We start from the raw sequence: 21,481 nt of genomic DNA, 5'->3' as shown, positions 1-21,481 counted from the left end.
ATTAGACGACTCAGGGGGCAGATCTACTATATTTTTGGATTTTCCTCTAATCGAAGAGCTTATTTGGGTGGAGGGCAAACTACTAGTATGAACAGGTTTTAGAGCCACTGATTGAATCCTTTCTTTACTTGTGGCTTTTGTAACTGTAGTATCTGGTATGCCTACTGATTTGTTGGAATTCCTATCAGCAGGCATATTATTAGATCTTACAGTAGGTGTATGTTGCCTACGTTGATTATTTGTAGGTTGTTTAGTTATAGATGGGACTTCAGTTGGGATAGATGGAATAATTAAATTGGGGTTCTCTGACGGAATAAACTCCGGGAGAAGCCGATCCAATTTTTCATCCAGCCTTCTAAGCCTCTCAGTGAGCGGGAGAATGAGAGCCTTTAGCAGACGTTCAACTGCCTCAAGAAGCCCTTCGTTAAGAAAAGATTTATGGTCTGTAACGGATTTCCCTGCTTTTCCCTCTTTCCCCACTACCTCTGGTGGAATTTCTTTAGGGGCAGCTTCATGTGGCGACTTCCAAGGATTACCAACCCCATTTTTTTGCCCAACCTTTCTCCTTCTTTTCCTGACTGGGGAGCATACTGCTCCTCTATTCCCTTTAATTTTTTGGTTGTCACGTGCTCTGCTAATTTTAGCAGTAGTTTGAGAATGAAGCAACGTGACAACCTCAGTTTGGATCTTCAGAGCAGGAGGTAAGATGTTACTAATAGGATGGAAAACAGCATCTGAGGGTAAAGGGGTATTAAGATCTATAAGATTATTGGATGCAACTGTGGGCGAGTTGATTTCACCGTCCACAATTATATCCAGATCCTCCAATAGTCTTAGTGGCTCTAGCGAAATATTTATCGAGAGGGCCAAGTATAGGTACGCCTACACAGTTAGGGAGAGAGTTAAGATTAGGGCTAGACATCACTAGTAATGCAGTAATTAAATAATACGTAAACAGGAAGAAAGAACAGGAGAAACCAAGTTAAAAACACTCCATAAAAAGGATAATTATGCTTGTTCATAAATTATTATTAAGGGGTAATCAAGGGTCCAAGGAAGTACAGGCGCATGAAAGTCATTAAGTATACAGGAAACTAAAACCTAAGCAGATCAAAGCTAATCAGAGGGGTGGCCCAGCCCAGCCTCCTTCGGCCTCCGACGGCCACAGATGGTCCCGCCCTTGTCCCGGGCCGCTCCCGCGTGCTCCCGCGCAGCGGGGATAATGTCTGCCTTAAGTAGGAGTAGAAGTTAACAGGGGGGGCGTGTCCTGCAGGGAGAGCGGCCCAGGTGTAGACTGTTGGGCGCACAGGGACTCCTGGGATACGGAGTCCCTGTTTCACGCTCGCAGCCCTGCTCCACGCCAATTGAGCCCAGGAAACACCTTGGAGTCACACAACACCCCCAACGACTCCCGCTGATGAAAGTAGCGCTGCGGGACCCGCGGAGCGGGTCCGGCGAGCCGTGTAGTTAAAAACGTGCAAAGAACAAGAGAGCAGCAAGCTGGGTCCAGGTAGGCAGTAAAAGGGTCCCCTCTGGACGCGTATGGCAACAAAGGTGCGATTCTACGCTGACAGAGACTGCTATTTACTTGCTGCTGCCTTCCGAATAAAAAGGTGAAATCTAACGTTGTGTGGTTATCCTCATTGCGCGAGCAAACTCATATGAAATATATATATATATATATATATATATATATATATATATATATATATATATATATATATATATATATAAATATATATATATATATCGCCAGTGAAAATGGTACCTCCTGGAATCGAGTTCGAGTCCGTGGTGCACTGTACCGGCAAAACCACGGCCAGGCAATAGTATTAAACACAGTTCAAATAGAGCGCACACTCAAACGACTGCTGCTAGTGCAAATTGGCTCTATTCCTTAGATTGCACCACGGTGTGATCAAGGCATCTGCCGAAATGCGTTCCAATCTGAGGAATAAAGCCAATTTGCACTAGCAGAGGTCGTTTGACTGCGCGCTCTATTTGAACTGTGTTTGATATATATATATATTCACTGAAAAAACCATAGGTTATAGACCATATATAGTTAGGAATTAGCATTTACAAAACCTTGAAAATTCACTGAAAAAACCATAGGTTATAGATAGGCTGTGGGGTTTTAGGTTTAAACCTATAATAACTGATAAAACCCCACTGAAAGAAAAATAGCCCTCACCGGTGAAAACATATAAACACTGAAAAAACACCTGCACAAGCACAAACTAAATGCCAATCAAAGAAATGAAAAAGAGAGTGAAAGAGTCATTTTTTTCTTCCAGAAGAGGTCAATACAATTTAACTTTGTTATACAAGCTAGCAGTAAGAAAGACTGGCTAACATTATTCTGCTTGAGTTTTGTTCTTTAGGGATGCCACTAAAATATTGTTTCTTCTTTCTTTTACTTTTTCCAGTTTTGTGGCCTTTGGTCTAAAGATGCAGGGCCCGATTCACAGAACTAACTTAAGACAAAATCCTAAACGTACTACTTTTGGTATTCACAGAAGTTAGGATTTTGTCTTAAGTCTGTCTTAAGACAAACTTAAGACAAAATCCTAACTTCTGTGAATATCACAAGTAGTAAGTTTGGGATTTTTTTTTAAAGTTAGTTCTGTGAATCGGGCCCGCAGGGTTTAGTTTCATATTTTAGGTGTAGTTTAATTATTATATAAACTGAAGAGAATCAGGAAATTTCAAACTCATATTTGATATTTTGGCTGCATTTGATACTTTCACTGATAGGTAAAATGGCTGGTTTCCTAAAACATCAGACCATAGTTTCTAGTGGGTCAGTATTGATAGTAGGTGAATTGCCAACACCTCAGGCTTTAAACATTCAATGCAAGGTATATATATATCACCAAGCATCTGGGAAAGTGGTGAAAACATGACACCAGACTTTTGGGAAACATGGAACGCAGTGTGACTTGTAATGCTCTGCAAAAAAGATTCTTTCCAAGTTCAACAAAGATTGGAGTGATATTGTTTGTATTTGCAGTGATTCAGCTATGTATATAAAAAGTTGTGTGATGACCTGTCAAATTGATACCCGAGCTGAAGTGATTCCCTGTAGGAGATCCTTGCCACTTGTTAGATGGTATGCTGAAAGCATCTTTACAGTCTTCAGAGTTAATGAGGGATGCTATTGACTTTTTAGTCCATTCTGGTGCACTGTTTTCTTATGCACAGGAACTAAAATGCAAATATTTATCATTTTGTGCTTTATGTGGCATCAAAGAAAAAGTCATCACAACTGTGTCCCTTAGCTGATGGTTCTCATCCCAAGGGGCTGTGAATGCTGAGAGGGCCTTTTCACAGAAGTTAACATGGGAAGGAAAGAGTGAGCGCACATGAACCAAAGACTCACTGAAGAAGTATTGTATGGTGTACTACAATAAGATTAATTTGCAAAAATCTATGTGGACCTCATATACACTATATGTACACTGTTTAAATACCATTTTCTTTCAGTGCAGAAAGCAAGCAATAATAAAAGCAAAACATTCCATAAACACCGGAAAAACACTTTTTCTGTTGTTTTTAGTGGCGCGAAAATGTGTAACCATTGATAACAACTGTTTTTTAAGATATTGAAAACACTGAAAAAACCCCACCAGAATTTACCAAAAATAGAAACTGAAAACAGGAAAGCCTAGTTATAGACCATATATAGTTAGGAATTAGCATTTAAAAAACCTTATTTTACTCACACAAAACCATTGAAATTCCATATATAGTTAGTTGCACTAACTATATATCGCGCACCCGCAATCCACTGCTGATCATGTCACATATTACATCATTCATGACATGGTCAGTGACATCACTGATGACATCACTGATGACATCTCAAATGACATCACTGATGACATCACTGATGACAACATCCAGTGACTGTATGTTTCTGTAAAGTTAAAATATGTCTTACATATTGAAGAATGAGTGGATGTATAAGTGTCTGGATGAAGGATTTAGTAGGTGCGTGACTGACTGTATGAGTGAGTGATTAAATGTGTCTCACTGAATGCATGGGTTAGTGACTAAACTGTCTTAATTTGTGCATCATAATGTCTGTTGTGATGTAAACTGCTGCATGTGTTGATCATTAGCTATACGAGAGGCTATATGTGTTATTGATTGGTTGCCCAAATATTTGTATGGGAGATTGAGTTTGTGTAGGGGTGGCTGGGAGGTGTGGGACTCTGTGCATAGATGTGTGAGCAGTTGATTCACTAGGTGTATGAGTTCAAGAGTGCATGTGGAAACAGCTACATGGGCAGTTGACTGTGTGCATGAGTATATTGATGAGTGAATGGATATCTCAATGCTACATGTCATAGTAAGTACATATGTAAAACACAGTACATGTGAGAGTTGGCATATATAAATAACTGTGCATGAGAGCCACTGAATGTGTGAGTGGTTGTATGGATCATTGTGAACTTGTATCAGGGATTGTATAAGAGAGTAAATATGTGTTAGTATATGTTTGAATAAGTAAGGTGTGTATAACTGTATAGTTGAAGAAATGGAGGTGAGATTGTTTATTTGCATGACTGACTAGGTGTGTGAGTAACTCCATGGATGAGTGACAGTGTGTGAGTGTCTGTATACACTGAGTGTATCTAAGGTTATATTAGAGTCTGAAGAGGTTTATCGTATTAGCACAAGAATGATGTCAAATGAGATGTCATCATTGATGTCATCAGTGATGTCATTTGAGATGTCATCAGTGATGTCATCAGTGATGTCACTGACCATGTCATGAATGATGTAATATGTGACATGATCAGCAGTGGATTGCGGGTGCGCGATATATAGTTAGTGCAACTAACTATATATGGAATTTCAATGGTTTTGTGTGAGTAAAATAAGGTTTTGTAAATGCTAATTCCTAACTATATATGGTCTATAACCTATGGTTTTTTCAGTGAATTTTCAAGGTTTTGTAAATGCTAATTCCTAACTATATATGGTCTATAACCTATGGTTTTTTCAGTGAATTTCATTGGTTTTTTAACAGCTAATATCTGTAGCTGTAAAATGTATTCTTCTTTAAATCCAAAAATATATTTTATATGTTTATTAATAACTTTTTTTTAAATATTTTTTTTTCTTCGTTCCCGCTTCGCGAATCGGGAAGCTTCCCGTTAGCTGACCTTGATGCCGCGAAATAGACCGCGAGCCGGTAAACGTTTCTTTACCGCAACTGCCGCGTTAGAAAACAACATCATCACGCCTCCCGTCCGCATGACGTTTCGCGTTGTCGCGTGATACGTCATATGACGTGCTACGTTAGCGAACTGGTACGCTTACCGAGTCGCAAAGCACAGGTTTCTGGAAGCAAACCGGGAGGCCCTGCAAAGCGCGTAACGTAAACACAGCAGGTCATGTGACTTGGTAATAACACTTTTCATTGGTTCATTTCACTTTTGGTTTCCTAATGATGTAAGACTAGGTCATATAATATAAAATGAACACTTTTCATTGGTTGAGAACTATTGTTTTTCCCAAATGATGAAAATCCCTCCTTCTTTCCTCACTCTGACTTTCATCATTGGGAGAGAAAGACCCTTTGTTACCAGTGAGCAATGGCTTCTTTAGTAGCTTCAGCTGGTGCTTCCCCACCACCTCCACCACATCCAAGGAAGAGTGGACCACCTGCTCAAGTTATAATTCAGCAAGAAGAGGAAGAAGAGGAACAGGACGACGAGCACGAAGAGAGGCACTTTTTGCCTGAGGAGCCCAGGACGTCTCACCGGAAAGAAAACTTCATTTGGCAATTTTTTTAAATTCCCAAAGGTCAGAAAAAAGTAAATGCAAGATACGTAACTTGCCTTATATGTCAAGATAGACTGTCCAGAGGGACCGACAAAAAATACAGTTTCGGAAACTACACAATGCATCGCCATATGACTAGGTGGCATCCTAACAACTACAGTGCTGCACAGTTTCGTAACGACCTAGATAATCTCCCTATTATGGCCAGAAGATCTGTTGTACCGGAAGTAACGGGACCAGAGGGCAGGGAGATGGTGCCAAATATACAAACGAGATTTCGTGAAGTAAAACAAGTCTGCGTACATTGCAGTGGATTCATTTGCTACGGAGAAAGAAGCATCACTCTGATCAACAGAGCTATTGACTATCATATGCAAGTTTGTACGAAACGCCCCAAATAATAAATTCTTTTTTTTTGTTTTGTTGCTCCTGTTGAGCCCTTTACAATGAATCGTTTTCGTTGCCCCCTCCGAAAAAAAACAAAAAAAAATATAAAACTTCAGAAAAATTCAAAAAAAGTAAAAAAATGTTCAGAAAAATAATAAAAAAAATATAAAACAACAAAAACAATAAAAAAAAAGTTCTTTTCAGAACTACCTCCCCGTTATTAAAAAATTGGTACAATATTTGGAACTGTGCCAACCTCTATTTCTCTTAGTTCGCTTCCCAGTTCGCTCCCCGGTACGCGAACCGGAAGCGAACCCCAAAATTTTTTTTAAAAAAAAGAACAGTAAGTATAAGGGAAGGAGACAGTTATGTTAAAAGAAAGACAGCTATAGGGGAGTAAACTAGAGATACTATTACCCGTAATCCACTGCTGATGATGTCACATATTACATCATTCATGACATGCTCAATGACATCATCAGCAGAGGATTGCGGGTAACAGTATCCCTAGTTTATTCCCTATAGCTGTGTTTCTTTTAACATAACTGTCTGTTTCCTTCCCTTATACTTACTGTTCTTTTTAAAAAAATTTTTTAGATCAGTCAGAAACAGTGAAAGTAATGAAATATAAAAGACTACGTACAATATAAGCACTTTATGCAACAACTTTGACACTTACAGAAGCCTCACCTTCTCCATGCCTCCTACACAGTTCTACATGTACATCATAAATGCAAACAGAACAGAATTAATTATACATGTTAAATGGTTTATTTTTGCTGTTCTCAGAATGTATCAAATTTCACTAAAACAGTGACTTGAAGGTATTCATCATATAACAGCGGGGAAAAAAAACCACAATCAAAATGATTGTGTTTAAAAAACCCATACAACATAACAAATCAGAATTCAGAACTCCTTAAAGTTAACTTACTTTCCATGACGGCCAAGGATGTCCTATGAACAGCTTACACTCTGTTGTGCTGTTATTACTTTCAACCCGCCACTTTCTGAAAGAAAACCTCCATCGTTTTCAAAAACATGTTACATACAATAAATGACTTCTCGCTCTCTACCACACGTTTCCACAAGGCCAAATCGTGTCTGAGCCATTTATAACTCTTAGAATTCTTTTAAACCAATCCCGTCATGTTGTATTTCCGCAACTTTCACAATTAAAATGTTGAAGATCATTTTCACAATCCTGGACTAGTAATATCTTCCCCTTCTTGCTCAATCATGTTCTACATTTCCTATCACACTGATACTGCTTACTATGAAGCAGACTTACACTACCTTTATGACTAGTACAATTATTTAATTCTCTACATCACTTTTAATCACAAAGCAATGTAAAACAGTAGACAGCATTGCAGACTTACATTCCCTCTACTCCATGTTTTGATTGGCTGCTTCAATTAGCTTATAAAAAGAAACAGTTTTTCTGAACTCATTCAAAGTGCACGTATTTCTCCATGACGTCCAGTGTTATGATAAGAAGTTATGTCTCTATACTACACTTATCCTCAAGGCCAAATCGTGTAGGAGCCATTAGAACTTCTTGAAATTCCTCAGAGCACATCCCGAGATTCTTTCCCTAAAATTTTGGTTTTCAAAACACCAGGTAAGAGTTTTTAAGGTCATACGGCAATTTTTTTGTGAAAATTAAAACAGAATCATTGCAGAATGACCAGCCATTTCTACACTTTAAATAAGCTGTATAATGTCCTGATGTTATTGAAGGACCATCATGATATATAATTGCTACAGTTACAAAAGTCCTTCCTGATATTGACAACTGTGAAGCCACAACATTTTTAATTAAAGTTGTCAATTTTGTTCCATCAGGCCTACATCGTTGGAACATTAAAATGACATACTGGCCATATGTTCGTATAAATAATGTGGACATCATTTCAGATTTACATTGGCTACACTCCATGTTGTGATCAGCTGCTTTTACTAGCTTATTAAAGGAGACTGATTTACTGTCTGGAAAGTTAAATATATAAATCTTTCTGAGTCTACACTAGTAGTACTTGATACCCTACAGTTCTCGCAGTCATGCTGCCATTGATAAGAAGGCCCAAACAGGTGATCTACATCTACACCTTCATCATGCAATACATCAAGCATATACATTAAAAACTCCTGACAATCTTGCTGACTATTTTGAGAGAATTGTGTTTGGCCTGAACATCTGTCTAACAGATTTCGAATTTCAGACACACTTTCTATGTTTGTTCTATCAGTGCTACATTTCTCTAACACAGAATTTAACAAACTGCAAAATCTTTGATCAGAATTGACCACAATCTCTTCTTTTACATTTTCTAGAGAAAACAAAACATTAACCACTACATTAGCATAGCAGTTGACACCAGAACTGTTTTCAAATTGAAAACCAACAACATCTTCAACAGAATCCTTTTTGTTTCTGCTTATAATTTCAGGTTCATCAACTTTTCGTCTTTTTGCTACAACCTCCCCAGTATTGGTCACATTTCTTCGTTTCCGGCCTACCACACGTTTCTCAAACAAAGGATACTGAGGCAAATGTGGCGCATACTCTCTTCTTAACCTATTGTATTCCTTAACACAATCTAGATCCGCACAAATGTTTGTGACATCACACTCAATCAAGTACAATCCCGATAAAGTTCTAACTCGTGACAATGCCACATATGCCATACCCTCCTTGAACACAGAACTGCCAATATTCACCAATGCACAGTCTACACTTAAACCTTGTGATTTATGGATTGTCACCACATATGCCAAGCAAACAGGAAACTGCTTACGACGAACATATAAGTCTTTTACAAGCAAAAATCTAGCAGAACAACGACCAATTAGCTGTACTTCCTCAATGCCATCAAATTTAATTTTTAAAAATTCAATTCCATCTCTATTTCTGTATTTCACAAAATCAACAACATTACCCATTGATCCATTTACCAGACCTCTTTCAACATGTAAATTCCTTCTTAAAATTATACGGCAGTTCAAGCACACATTCAGAGTCTTTTCAAAACCCGCAGTTTTAGATATACTCTTCTCTAATGAATCCAATACTGTTTTCAGATTCTCAGACAAAATAATTGTTGATCCCATATGCTCTACTCTGTCAATAGCTTCCAGTTTCACAATCTCTTGCTTTTCTAAATGCAACATTTTGTTATTGAATTTGGCACATTCTGCAAGAGTTGGCATCAAACATATTCCAGATTTTTTCTCAGTAACTTTCTGAAAAATATTCTCAGGCACAACATCTTCGTCTGGATATAAATTTGTCAGTAATCGTGCATGTAAAGCTTCTTTCCCATGCTCGGTCACCTTTCCAATTCTAACATCTTGTAGAATAGTCTTGTAAACTTCATCCTTTGCCTGACGCATATTTTCATGCAGTTCAGCATAATTGAAGTTTAACCATATATTGACGTTGCCAATGCTCCCTAAGCACTTCCTGGTATCTTCATGCGTGAGCATTTTGAACACAGGTTGCCCTTTCACTGGTGTCAGCTGCAGAAGATCTCCGAAAACAATGATGTGTTTGCCACCAAATAACACATCATACTCTGTTTTGAGAACTTCTTGCATTCTCAAATGCACAAAGGCAAGCATGACATTGGAAACCATGCTTACTTCGTCAATGATAAGAAGTTTCATTTTCCTCAAGACTCTTGAAACTTCAAAACAAGCATCTCCAGATAGCTTGTGATATTCTAATTTGTTGTCATGCTCCACTGGCAGCATCAGTAAACAATGTAAAGTAATCCCTTTAATGTTATGTGCTGCCAGTCCAGTTGGAGCGGTGACAACACAAGACAGCGATGACTCTGTCCTTTCCTGCAAATAACATGAAATTGCTTTAATAAGGAAACTTTTTCCAGTTCCCGCTTCTCCACTCACGTACAGTCGGACAGGCTTCAACGACGTACATGAGCACTCTTTCTTGTCATGACTTAATCCATGATCAATTTGCATGGTAATCTCGTCATATATTTTCCTCTGCTCAACGTTGAGTTGTCTTTCCAACTCTTCTAAGTTAACCGCATCCTCCTGAGCATGTGCCATGGCTCTTTCCACTTCATTCATAGCAGTGGCAGCTTCATTTTCGATAAGAGGTCCTCCTAGTGGATCCTGACTCAATGAAGCAGAACTCTGACTGTCCTGAGAACTGTCTCTGGCAATCTCGGCTGCAATCGTTGCTTCCTGCTCAATTTCCACATTCAACATTTCTACATATTTGGGAAAAGCAGGACATTCTATGGTCTCCTTGGCAGCATTGAATGAGTCTTCATAACAAAGGAAATCTCCAAGCAGTTCCTCTTCTGCATGCCAAGGCTTAAAAAGTTGCAAAAGTGCTAAATAGAAAAACTCCTTTTTTTCAGGAGGTTCGCCACTCAATTTTCGATGGTTTATCAAGTGGCATTTTCTTTGCTTGACCAGACATCCCTCACTTCCTATTACAGCATACACTCCTTTCTCAGTATCTTCTTTGATGTTCCTCTTGAATATGTAATTTTGCAGAACCTCATACAGACAAACATTCTCGAGGTGACTGCTTCGATTTGGATAATATGTATCCAACATGTTGCTCTTCAAAATGTCGGTACTGTTTGGCTCCTTTTCCGCCAAATACTCAATTTCCCGCACAGGTTTCAGAACTCGATTACGCGTTGCAGCAAGACCAACACTCGCCCAAACGATACTCCTGGACTTGGCATAGAGACTTGCTGAAGACAACCGGTCAGAACATTCGTAAGCTCCGATTTCTCGATGCAACAACATCTTCAGACTGAAACTGTACAACTTCTTGCTGAGGCTCTTTTCATGGGAAATGTCCTCCCACATATCCTTCAATTCTGTCTTCTCTGTTTTGGTGATGTAAGATGTCACATACCGAGCCACAGCCATACAGTTATCAGCCACAAACTGTATATCCATGTTAGCATTCCACATGGACAAAATCACCGGGTTGTAGTCGTTGATGTACTTAGACTCTTCGTTCCTCTTCAAATTGTATGTGTTTTTAGGTGATTTCTTCATCACATTATGTCGCAGCGAAGACATCAAACTGTTCACTCTTCCTTTAGAAATCACCGGTCGTGGAAAGCCGAAACGACATTTGGTGTAGAACTTGTCTTTGTTCCGGAATTTACGACGACAGTACTTTCCACATCGATGGCTTTGGAAACGTAGAACTTTTTCTCTTAGGCTTTTTTTCTCCTTTGCGTTTGGAACAGCACACGTAGAATACTGTTCTATGAAACTCATCACTGAGTCTTCTGCATCCGTTCCAAATTTAGGTGCATCCTTGATCCACAGCAACATATGTATATGAGGAGCACCTCTTGCTTGGTACTCCTTCCTCCAGAAGAAATCCAACACCTCTCCAAGAGGTGGATTCTTCTTATTCATGATGAAAGACATCATACCTTCAAATCTATGATTGAAGTACCTACATACATTGACTGGATCCAAAGAGCACAGTTCTCCGGGTGTCTTGAATTCGATGTTTTCTACGTTAGCATTTGCCTCTCGTAGAAATTCAAGTAATGTCATGTATTCCTATCGGTTCTGAATCGATCCCCCTATTCCTGACCCTATTCTAGTTAAACAAACCAACAAGTTAACTAGCAGTCAGCCCATGAGGCAGAAAACCCCCATGATGCAGATACCGTTATCTGACGCAGTCACACTACGGCACAGGAACGTGTTATCTGATTAGGTCATAACGCTTGCGATCTAATTAGACAAGCGATATTCCTCCAGCCCCTGATAAGGCATACGGAGTTCTCATAACAAATCAAACCTATGACAACCTGGGCAAAACCCTGCGGCCATTGTTTTGATTTCACCGAGAACTTGAGTAAAAGAATGTGCTAACGAGCAAGTCGTATGACATCTTTATTGACGTATCTATGTCCATCCTTACGTCAATCTCGGCACCTTAAAGGTATAAATATTACCGATCTTGCCCTATGCAAACACACGCGTGGTGACGAGACGGAGCAGCCATACTTGCCGAAGCCGAGAGCAGAGCAGACCCCGCTGGCAGCAGCCCCGCCTTCCTGACGCGCTGAGAGAAGCTGCTTTCTCCTGCCGAGAATCCAGCACCGGCGTTTCCGGGTAGCCCTCGCAGGCAGCCTGGAATATCGAGACCAGAGAGAGAGATACCATTCCTCATTCATCCTAACTTCCAGGTACAGAACTGAATAACCCCTCACAGAGAATTCTTTAGTTATTCACTTGGCAAAAACAAACTTAACTTAAACTGTAACTTTCTATTCCCGCCCACGTATTAGGCTTAGGTCAGGTACACGGGGTAGGCGTATTTAGAAACACCAGTTGAGTACGTTTAGTCAAATGTATATGTGTATATAAATATATTTTATTCATTTTAAACATCATATGGCTTAGAAACCATATCAATGTTTTTACAGTATTATTTTATACTATTGCTTTTAATGTATGCACTTTACTTAACTATAAGTATTGCAATAATATCGATCCATTTCTCTTGTATGAGAAAAGAGACTGATCAATAAATAACACCTTTTTATTGAACACGCCCGTCTCTTCCTTTTCTCTACATTCTGATGAGACTAAGAAATGCACGTACTGACTGAGTAAAATAATTTGCCTTTTGTTCACACGACTCTCGAGATTGACTCTTGATTAGGGGAGAGCAAAGTTGTCATGTTCTATGGTTGTCAGAAACGAAATCCCTTCTTGTCTAATCAGGGAAGTTAATTCCTCCTTGAACATTCGAGAAAGTTTCTAGCGAACTCTGAGCTACGCTGGCAAACCCAAAACTTAAGTCTAGTATCGACAGTAGTAGACCTAGTTAACGTCTGGCCTAGGCCTTTACTGCTGTAGGTATTATTCCAATGCGCAGAGCCTATTGGGAAGATAGGAACTACACTACATGGCGCCCAACGCATTTGGAAAGGGCGATAAAACTAACGTAAGACATTTAGAGTAACTCAGTCGTGCTTTCTCACTCAGACCCCTTTTCCCACAATACTCCAAAGACGTCTGGAGTGGGTGAAAGGTAATATCCTCCAAAACCTCGCAGGAGGGAACTCCTATGTATGGTTCTTGGTATAGTCAACGTTGAAGGATAAACAGTTCCAAAATATTGTGCATCTAATCTCTGTTTCCATAAGAAACCTGATCTGCAAACAAACAAAATAACCTTCAGGACAGTAAAATGTCAGAAAATGAAGAAGAAAGAGAGGCAGTTAGATTAGCAACTGAACTCGCAGATGCTGATGCTACCATGCAAGCAGCAGACGCGGATATAATACTCATTCCGGTCATCAAAAGGAGATCTATAACTCTAAAACTTATAGAAAATGGACTGACACCTAGAGGTGGCACAGTCATATTCGTAATTGAGGCACACGAATATCGGCAGACAGAGGTATATTATTCATGGATACATTTTCCAGCAGCTAATGCTGTAACAAAGTACTTCCACTATTACAAAATAGAGGAACCTCCTAATGAGTACACTCCTTTTGAGGAGGTGGAAGTACCACTCAAATTCCAAGAGCATTTGCTCTTATTTGATGGCGCCCTAAAACATAATAATCACATCACCAGGCTCGGTCCTTTAGGTAGACCAGGAGCAACGTGGCCGGTCCTAGCCGGATACACACCACATCCAGACATCAATGGGATGTCTGCAGCAGATCTTTTAGTACAACTAAAACAATTAATAAAAATTCATAGACAATTAGTTCAGTATGTGATGCGGACATCAACAATTCAGCCAGCGATTAAACTTCCACAGCTGACCCCTCACCAGGGGAACACAAATAAAATTACACCACAGAACATCCAGTCTTGCCTAGGTAAAGTACCGGCTAAACGGGAACAAATACCATTCTGGTTGGCACAGAAAATTACCCAAATAGAGGCGGTGTTTCCTGACACCACCCCATTAGAAAAACACAGGATTCTGACTATCTGTCTCCCAATGGGAATCGCACCACACATTGAGGACTGTGACACTTGGGGTACAGTCTTTGCTTCCATCTACACAAAAACGCACGGTGTTCCATCCATTTCGGTGATACCAGATGTGCTAAAACAAATTCAAGACGAATACGGTCCAGAGCCCGCTTTAACTCTTGGTATGAAATTACTGAAAGACTTCAAGCAGGTCTCGGCTATACTATTAGCCAACATAAAAGGTGAAGCAGCGAACGTGGCGATCCGCCAGAGGTTAAAAGAGACAGATATAGCAGACCAACCAGCTGAAATTGCCAGAATCATAGAAAAATCCTATGAGGAACTAGGTAGAGATAGTTTAGGTGGAATACCAGTAAAACCGCAACTGACTGAAAGTCCAGAAAAAATATTTTTTAATAATAATTCACCAAAAAAGAACTGGGATGGAAACAAACAATCCAATCCAAAAGAAAAGAAATTCCAGTCCCGAGGAAGGTCTCCTAGGCGAAGGGAGAAATCTCCGAACCAGAGACACAGGTCACCCCAGAGTGACCCCTCTGGGAAAAGATATAACCTTAGAAATAGGGATAATATAAAAAAGCCTGATAGATATCAAGACATTGATACACGTCCCTCTCAATCTTTTCAGAATTCCTCGCAGAAATCGGAAAGAAGAGGACGATCAGAACAAAGAGAAGAGCACACCAAGTCCAAAGACAAGGAACCTGCTCAGCTAAAAAAGAAATTACAATTTCCAAAAAAGAAGGTAGCCAGTATCAAGGTAGTTAACAATGCCGAGAATACTGAGGACACAACTGAAAAACGGAGAATGGGCTCAGACAATGCTAGACAGCGCAGCAGAAGTGAGCATAGCTCGCAAAGTCCTTATGAATCATCTGGAGACAGTGGACACGAATGAATATCTTCAAGTGGAAACTGCAGACACCAGGGTTAGCAAACCTCACAAGATATACGAGATAACATTACGTATAGAGGGAGATAAGACTAGGAAAATAAGGGGACTATTTTGGGATAACCTCTCCAAGGGTTATGACATCCTTCTAGCTGAAAAAGACTGGCCACCAGAGTTTGTCAGGGAGTGCCCTCATGGCGAAGAAGTAATTATGCCGGCCTTCTCAAATCAAATTCCAATTCATAAAAAATACACACTTGCCAGAAAGTGGGCAGTGGCTCTAGCACCTGCTTTATATAAAAATCATGTAGGATGGGATGAGGATTCTCCTCCTCACAAAATCCAGTTAAAATCACAACCTACTGCACAAAGGCAGTACCCAATTAAGCAAGAAGCTAAAAAACAGGTAAATGAAATACTAGATCAGCTAGAATACCAGGGGGTGATTGAAACTTGCACCTCACAAATGAACAATCCTTTGTTTCCGGTCTCCAAACCAGACAATTCATACCGTCTAGTTTTGGATTACCGACACCTTAACACATGTTGCAAAACTTTTGTAGTGCAAAACTCACACAGTGCTGCACTAATGAATAACATAGTGCGCAAAAAATACAAAACAACCTTGGACATCTCCAATGGATTCTTTTGTCAAAACATAGCACCAGAGAGCAGATATTTAACTGCATTCTCAGTAAATGGCACTCAAAAACAATTCTGTCGGTTAGCCCAGGGGTACAAGAACAGTCCAGGGGTATTCTCAGCGAGAGTAACAGAATTACTACAACTATATGATGATGAAGCATTATCTTATGTCGATGACATTTACTTAACAGAGGATGACTTGGAGACTCACTTGAAAAGAGTGAACACCATAATACTTGGGTTCGCTGCAGAGGGTTACAAATTCAACTTTAAAAAATCCAGAATTGCCCATCTGAAAGTCCTATACGAAGGATATGAATTATCAAGTATAGCCTGGTTGACAATTTTTTGAGAACTAGAAGAATTAAAAAATCTAGAATATGAAGAAACATATCCTCTGCCAATCGACATTCTGCCTCTACGACATTACGCCTGTGTAATCTATACAGACGGACATGCTCAACCGTCCGTTTGGGGAGAACAAGCATACAACCCCACATGTGAGATTACAAAAGAAGTGTGGCGCGGAGGTAAACTAAAACCTCTATTAACAAAGACACACTCAGTAGAAAGTAATTCAGAACAACAAACTGAAATAATAGCATTGAAAATGGCGCTAGATAATGCGGATCGCGAATTCCCGACACTTATAGTGTCAGATTCATATTACTGCGTCAAATCATATAACAGCGATTTGCAGACATGGATTCAAAACGGTTACAAAGATGACACAGATGCACCAATAAAGCAGAAACTGCTCTGGGAACAAATAGCTCTTTTACAGAAAGAGCTACCAAAGACTCACGTGACTCACTCACTGAGTCATCAACGTGATGGCGTTCACGTTGTAGGGAATTCATTGGCTGAAACAGCCGCAGCGGCAGCCACTAAATCGGCTCCCGTAGTTCGAAAAAAGCGTACATTAAAATACATTGACGGTGAAACAGTGCTGGCGGTGAAAACGTCATCAAAAGGCGACTGCTCAGCGTTACCGATCAACTATCCACTCAATTATACATACATAATCGATGCAAACTCCGTCCCTTTTGCTTGAATCCCTGGAGTGGGGGATAGAGTGATTCCAAACATGGACAGGAGAAACTTGTTAATCGCAGACGCACACATGGGCGAGGGTCTCAGACACCTTAAATTAAAAAATTCACTGGAAGAATTACAATCACGGTACTGGTGGCCAGGCATGAGCCTGCGTCACACCATGTTTGTAAAACGCTGCCCAAACTGCAATAGAGATCGCAGTGGGGAGAGAAACAGTTTGATACCTCGTCGTATTACGGCAGATAATATTACCAGTAAAAAGAATGGCTTGCGATTAACATATACAGGCTAGTTTCCACTTATAATGTAGATCACCAGCACTCGGCTGACGTCCGGACTGTTATACAAAGATTTGCGAGTCTAAATGGCATATACGCTAAGAGCATGCTACGTTCGACCATTGTTTTCACTCAGGCCCACCAGCCTGGAGGGAAACATGGCCGAATGAGCACAGTCCAGCGGGAATCTTCTCACTTCCTTCCTGAGGGTACGGGATGGTGTAAAGAAAAAACCAAGACATAAAGCAATCTATAGCGGAAAGGATATTAGGTTCGGGAGCTGGGTGGGTCAAACATTTAATAAGTGTCCAACGTAGTCTCAATAACTTGCCAAGAAATTCTCTGAAGGGATTCAGTGCGTACGAATTATTATTTGGAACTAGGATGATGATCTCTGACATTGATAGTCAGACTTCAGTGGTGAAAGAAAAAAGCTTTGATATCAAAGACCGTTTGGCTATTTTGCAGGACTTAAACAAAACAAGAAAAGACCTGAGCAACATAAAGTTGAAACAACAGCCAACAACCACTGAAGAACCACCACCTGTCCCAGCAAGACCTGTCTGGATTCCAAAAGTCGGGGATCTAGTCAGGGAAAAGATCGCGGTAAAGAAGGAATTTGGGCCTTCTTACAGAAAAGCAGTTCCTGTCTTGTCTGTCAACGGGACAAGATCAGTTGTACTACCGCCACTTGCTGGTAAAAAGGAGAACCGAGTTGTATCCATCGACCTGGTAAAACCACAACATGTGGCCGATAACAAACAGTAGGCCAAGTGGACTCCCAATAAGTAGCAGAACACCAAGGTTTGCTACCAGTACAGAGGTCCTAACGAAGAGGCTCATCACATTCGAAACGCCTACAGAAGAACAACAAGGACTATGCAATAATGCAATAGAACTAAGACCTCTGAAAACCCAAATAAAAACATTTAGCAGAGACACACCACTCTATAATGAAGTACCAAGTGACAATGCAAGAAACAAAAATCCTGAACCAATTGGAACAATTGACAGAACTGCATCCGGCTACTTCATAAACTTCGATGATTCCTCTGAAGGCTTCAGTGAATCAAAGACACAGCCATCATCAAAATCCTTTAAAGACAAAGCTAAGGAACTTTTGAAACAACTGAAAGAAACATATCTGATTTCTCCATGGATTGAATTTTGGGTGGGTTTTGGTGCATTTATCCTTATACTTTGGCTCATCATGGTACTTACTTTGGGACGCTTCATTGAGGGAAAATATGCTGAAATGGACACAGCAAGTCAGAAAATCAACTTGATCCTCAAACCACACACATCTTCACACGTCGAGAAAAGAGAACTTTCTTCAGCCAACTTCACAGCCAATCCAATACCTGGTGGGGTAGCCTGGGACAACACTGACTATGAAATTTATGGTCCGGTCGAGATCCTGAAATATCCTCACCAAATTAAGATCTCATTGAGTGACTTTGCAAAACCAAACTCATTTGCTGATGATTGGGACTTCGAAAGCATTAATAACATGATGTCTGACTTAGTAATGTCTGCTAAATTTACCAAACATGATTATTTGCAGGGTTCTACAAATTATGTCAGTATGTATTGCTATAACCACTATGGTAACCACTTTTTACATAGATCTGCACAACCTAGAAATGTTTTAAATTATAATCAATGGGAACATTGTGCAACACCTCCAAAAGGGAGCTCAAGAACCGTTTACGACAAATATTCATATTTTTCAGGTTTTAACACAAGTAATGCTGAAGCATTTTATTTTAAATTGTCAAACAAGACAGGAACCAAAACCATGATAACCAACACAAAATTGTTATATTCAGACTCATTTTTTGAACAAATGAATACTTTTGGATTTGATTATTGGGACAAAAATGTTGAATTGAAAAGTGTTTGGGGTACAAAAGATTGGCAAGTACAGGGTATAGAAGCTTTGTTTAGAGCCTGCATGATCCCAGAACAAATGATATTTTTAAATGACACTGTTCAACAGACCACCTGTCTTGGCTTAGCCAAAATCAAAGATTTAAATAAACCGTCTATTCCAAAGCCAACGATGTTTAGCAATAACTCTGATACAGATGAAGAAATAGACGTAAACCATATATTAAACCAAAACAGAACACATCCAAATTGGAAACAGTGGTTGATCTGGCCCACAGATACTAATAACTGTCAAGACAGATTCCTGAACAAAACACAGGGTTTCAAAATGAACAGGCCAGACCCTAGATATCCCCAAAGACATCACCCAGGGATAATTACCACCTACAGTGTGGGCAAATTATGCCTTCAATGGCTACAAACTTCCACACTGGCTGAAATTAAGCAACACCTAACTTTACTTACTGATGGTGCTGACTTGCGTGATTTCACTTTGAGACCACGCAAACAGCGTCAAAAACGTTTCATAGCAGCCTCTGTATATGCAGCATACAATGAGGCCTGGAAGGTTACTCAAATTGAAACAGCAGAGAGAATACGGGAAATTGACCGTATTAATTTGGAAAAATCACTTTCTGTAGTGGACAATGGGTTAATGACTCTGTCCTCCAGAATTTTTTCATTGGACAGCATTGTGTCGTCAGCAATCGATATATTATCGCAAGACTTACTGTTATTACAACATGGTCAGTCACAATTGCGTTCTATTGTACAGCTTGGCTGGACGTTACAAAATCTGCGTTCAGGCTATGTGCCTTGGCGTTTAATCAATACAACGTCACTATTCCAAATCTTTAACCTTACTGATAGACAAATCGGTATGGCGCAAAAGGGTGCTGATTATACAATCTTGAGCATTGAAAAACTAGAAAGATTACCAATGACAATGTCAGAATGACCTGTCAGTGAATGGATAATACACTGAATCATAAATATTCCAATCTCAACCTTCAGGTTTCAATACTGCCAAAAATATATACAGGCTGGCATGTACGAGAAATTGGGAAAGGGGTACCTTAAAACAACTTGGAACCTGCCCTATTCACATGCATGTGTCAGTAATAAAGGACAGAAAGTGTTTCTTAGTGGCAACAATTGTGAGATGTCACTAAGCGGCACGCTTCTGTGTAACGGAATTAGTTTGCATGGAGCCTGTGAAGGGAATTCATACAACCTTTCATGTCACCAGCAAGGCGCACCTGCAACAGAAATAGAACCATTCTTTCAAAGACTCTATAATGGGAGTTACATTCTTATTGTAGACCGCAGATGTTGTAGTCTTATGCCCGGGACTCCTTATCTAGTAACTACTACTGCGAAGGTCAAGTGCTGTGGACGCACATTGTTCCCCAGCTCCTTCCCAGACAGGGAGGCAAGGGCATGGCCCGATTTGAAAATTACTTCTATTCGAATAGATACTTTAAGCAGAATGAAAACAGTCCTTCTTCAGACGCCTACCAGGCTCTCGTCATCAAAAGAAACGTATGATCTACGAGTCGCAAGGACGACTGCAGAGATACATACATTATTATCAACTAATTCCCCCGTACATTTCGCGGAAATCCTGAATGAAATCTTAAATATTTCTGATACCAATGGGGTCTCAAAGGTATTTAAGACAGTATTTTCGATGGCATTAACACCATTCAAAGCCATACTGGGTATTTTTCCAGATTTCGTCCATTCGATTTTTGGCGGACTTCCCCTGATCCTGGGACTAATTGCAGGAATCCTATTCTTAGTCCTTATTTTTCGTTATGGCAACACATGTCACAGACAAAACTCTTGCGACAAGGGAAGAAACAATCCTAGCCATTGGATACCGGGACCGGATATCAAAAATCCTGGGACTCTCCCGGCTTAGAGACCTGAACATGACTTGGTTTCTATCATTTCGACCAATGTGGCAAAGATGTGTTTTACCTGTATTGAGGTGTCTGCTAGGCGGAGAAGAATGCGTGTTAGACACCTGTCTGACGCTACAATCGGATGCGCCGATGGATGCAGAAACATTGTTGAGCCCGATCAAGGTTCATGCTTTGTGCTGCCCTCAAAGGCTACCAATCCTGATGACGGCATTCGTGGAAGCTTCACCACTACGATTGATGGGTAGTGAAGTTCAAGATGAAAGCAGCATCGAACAGGTACGACCTTCTGTCAGTAATGCAAATCAGAATGTCAATGGAGACAATCATGCGCAAGAATGCATGATTACACCTATTTCCGAGTTAGTGGAACTTTCCCAGGAAACTGTTGACAGTTTTTTCGAAAGCCTAAATGATATGATGTTCTCACCCGAACAGAAATAGAAACTTTGAGCAAGCTCGCACACGGCGTTCCCTGAATTCGGCCTTCAACTTTAAAAATAAAGTCACATGAACATTTTCGCTCCAGTTCACGGACAGCAGTTTTTCCAGCAGCCCCAAAATATTTTTGCATATTTTTCGGGACACTATCTTCTGCTTAAAGTAAGAACTATTCTTAAAGAACT

This window comes from Lissotriton helveticus, chromosome 2_2 (genome assembly GCF_964261635.1).
Source record: "Lissotriton helveticus chromosome 2_2, aLisHel1.1, whole genome shotgun sequence".
In the NCBI taxonomy this organism is placed as follows: domain Eukaryota; kingdom Metazoa; phylum Chordata; class Amphibia; order Caudata; family Salamandridae; genus Lissotriton; species Lissotriton helveticus.
Note: the sequence above shows the minus strand (reverse complement) of the source record.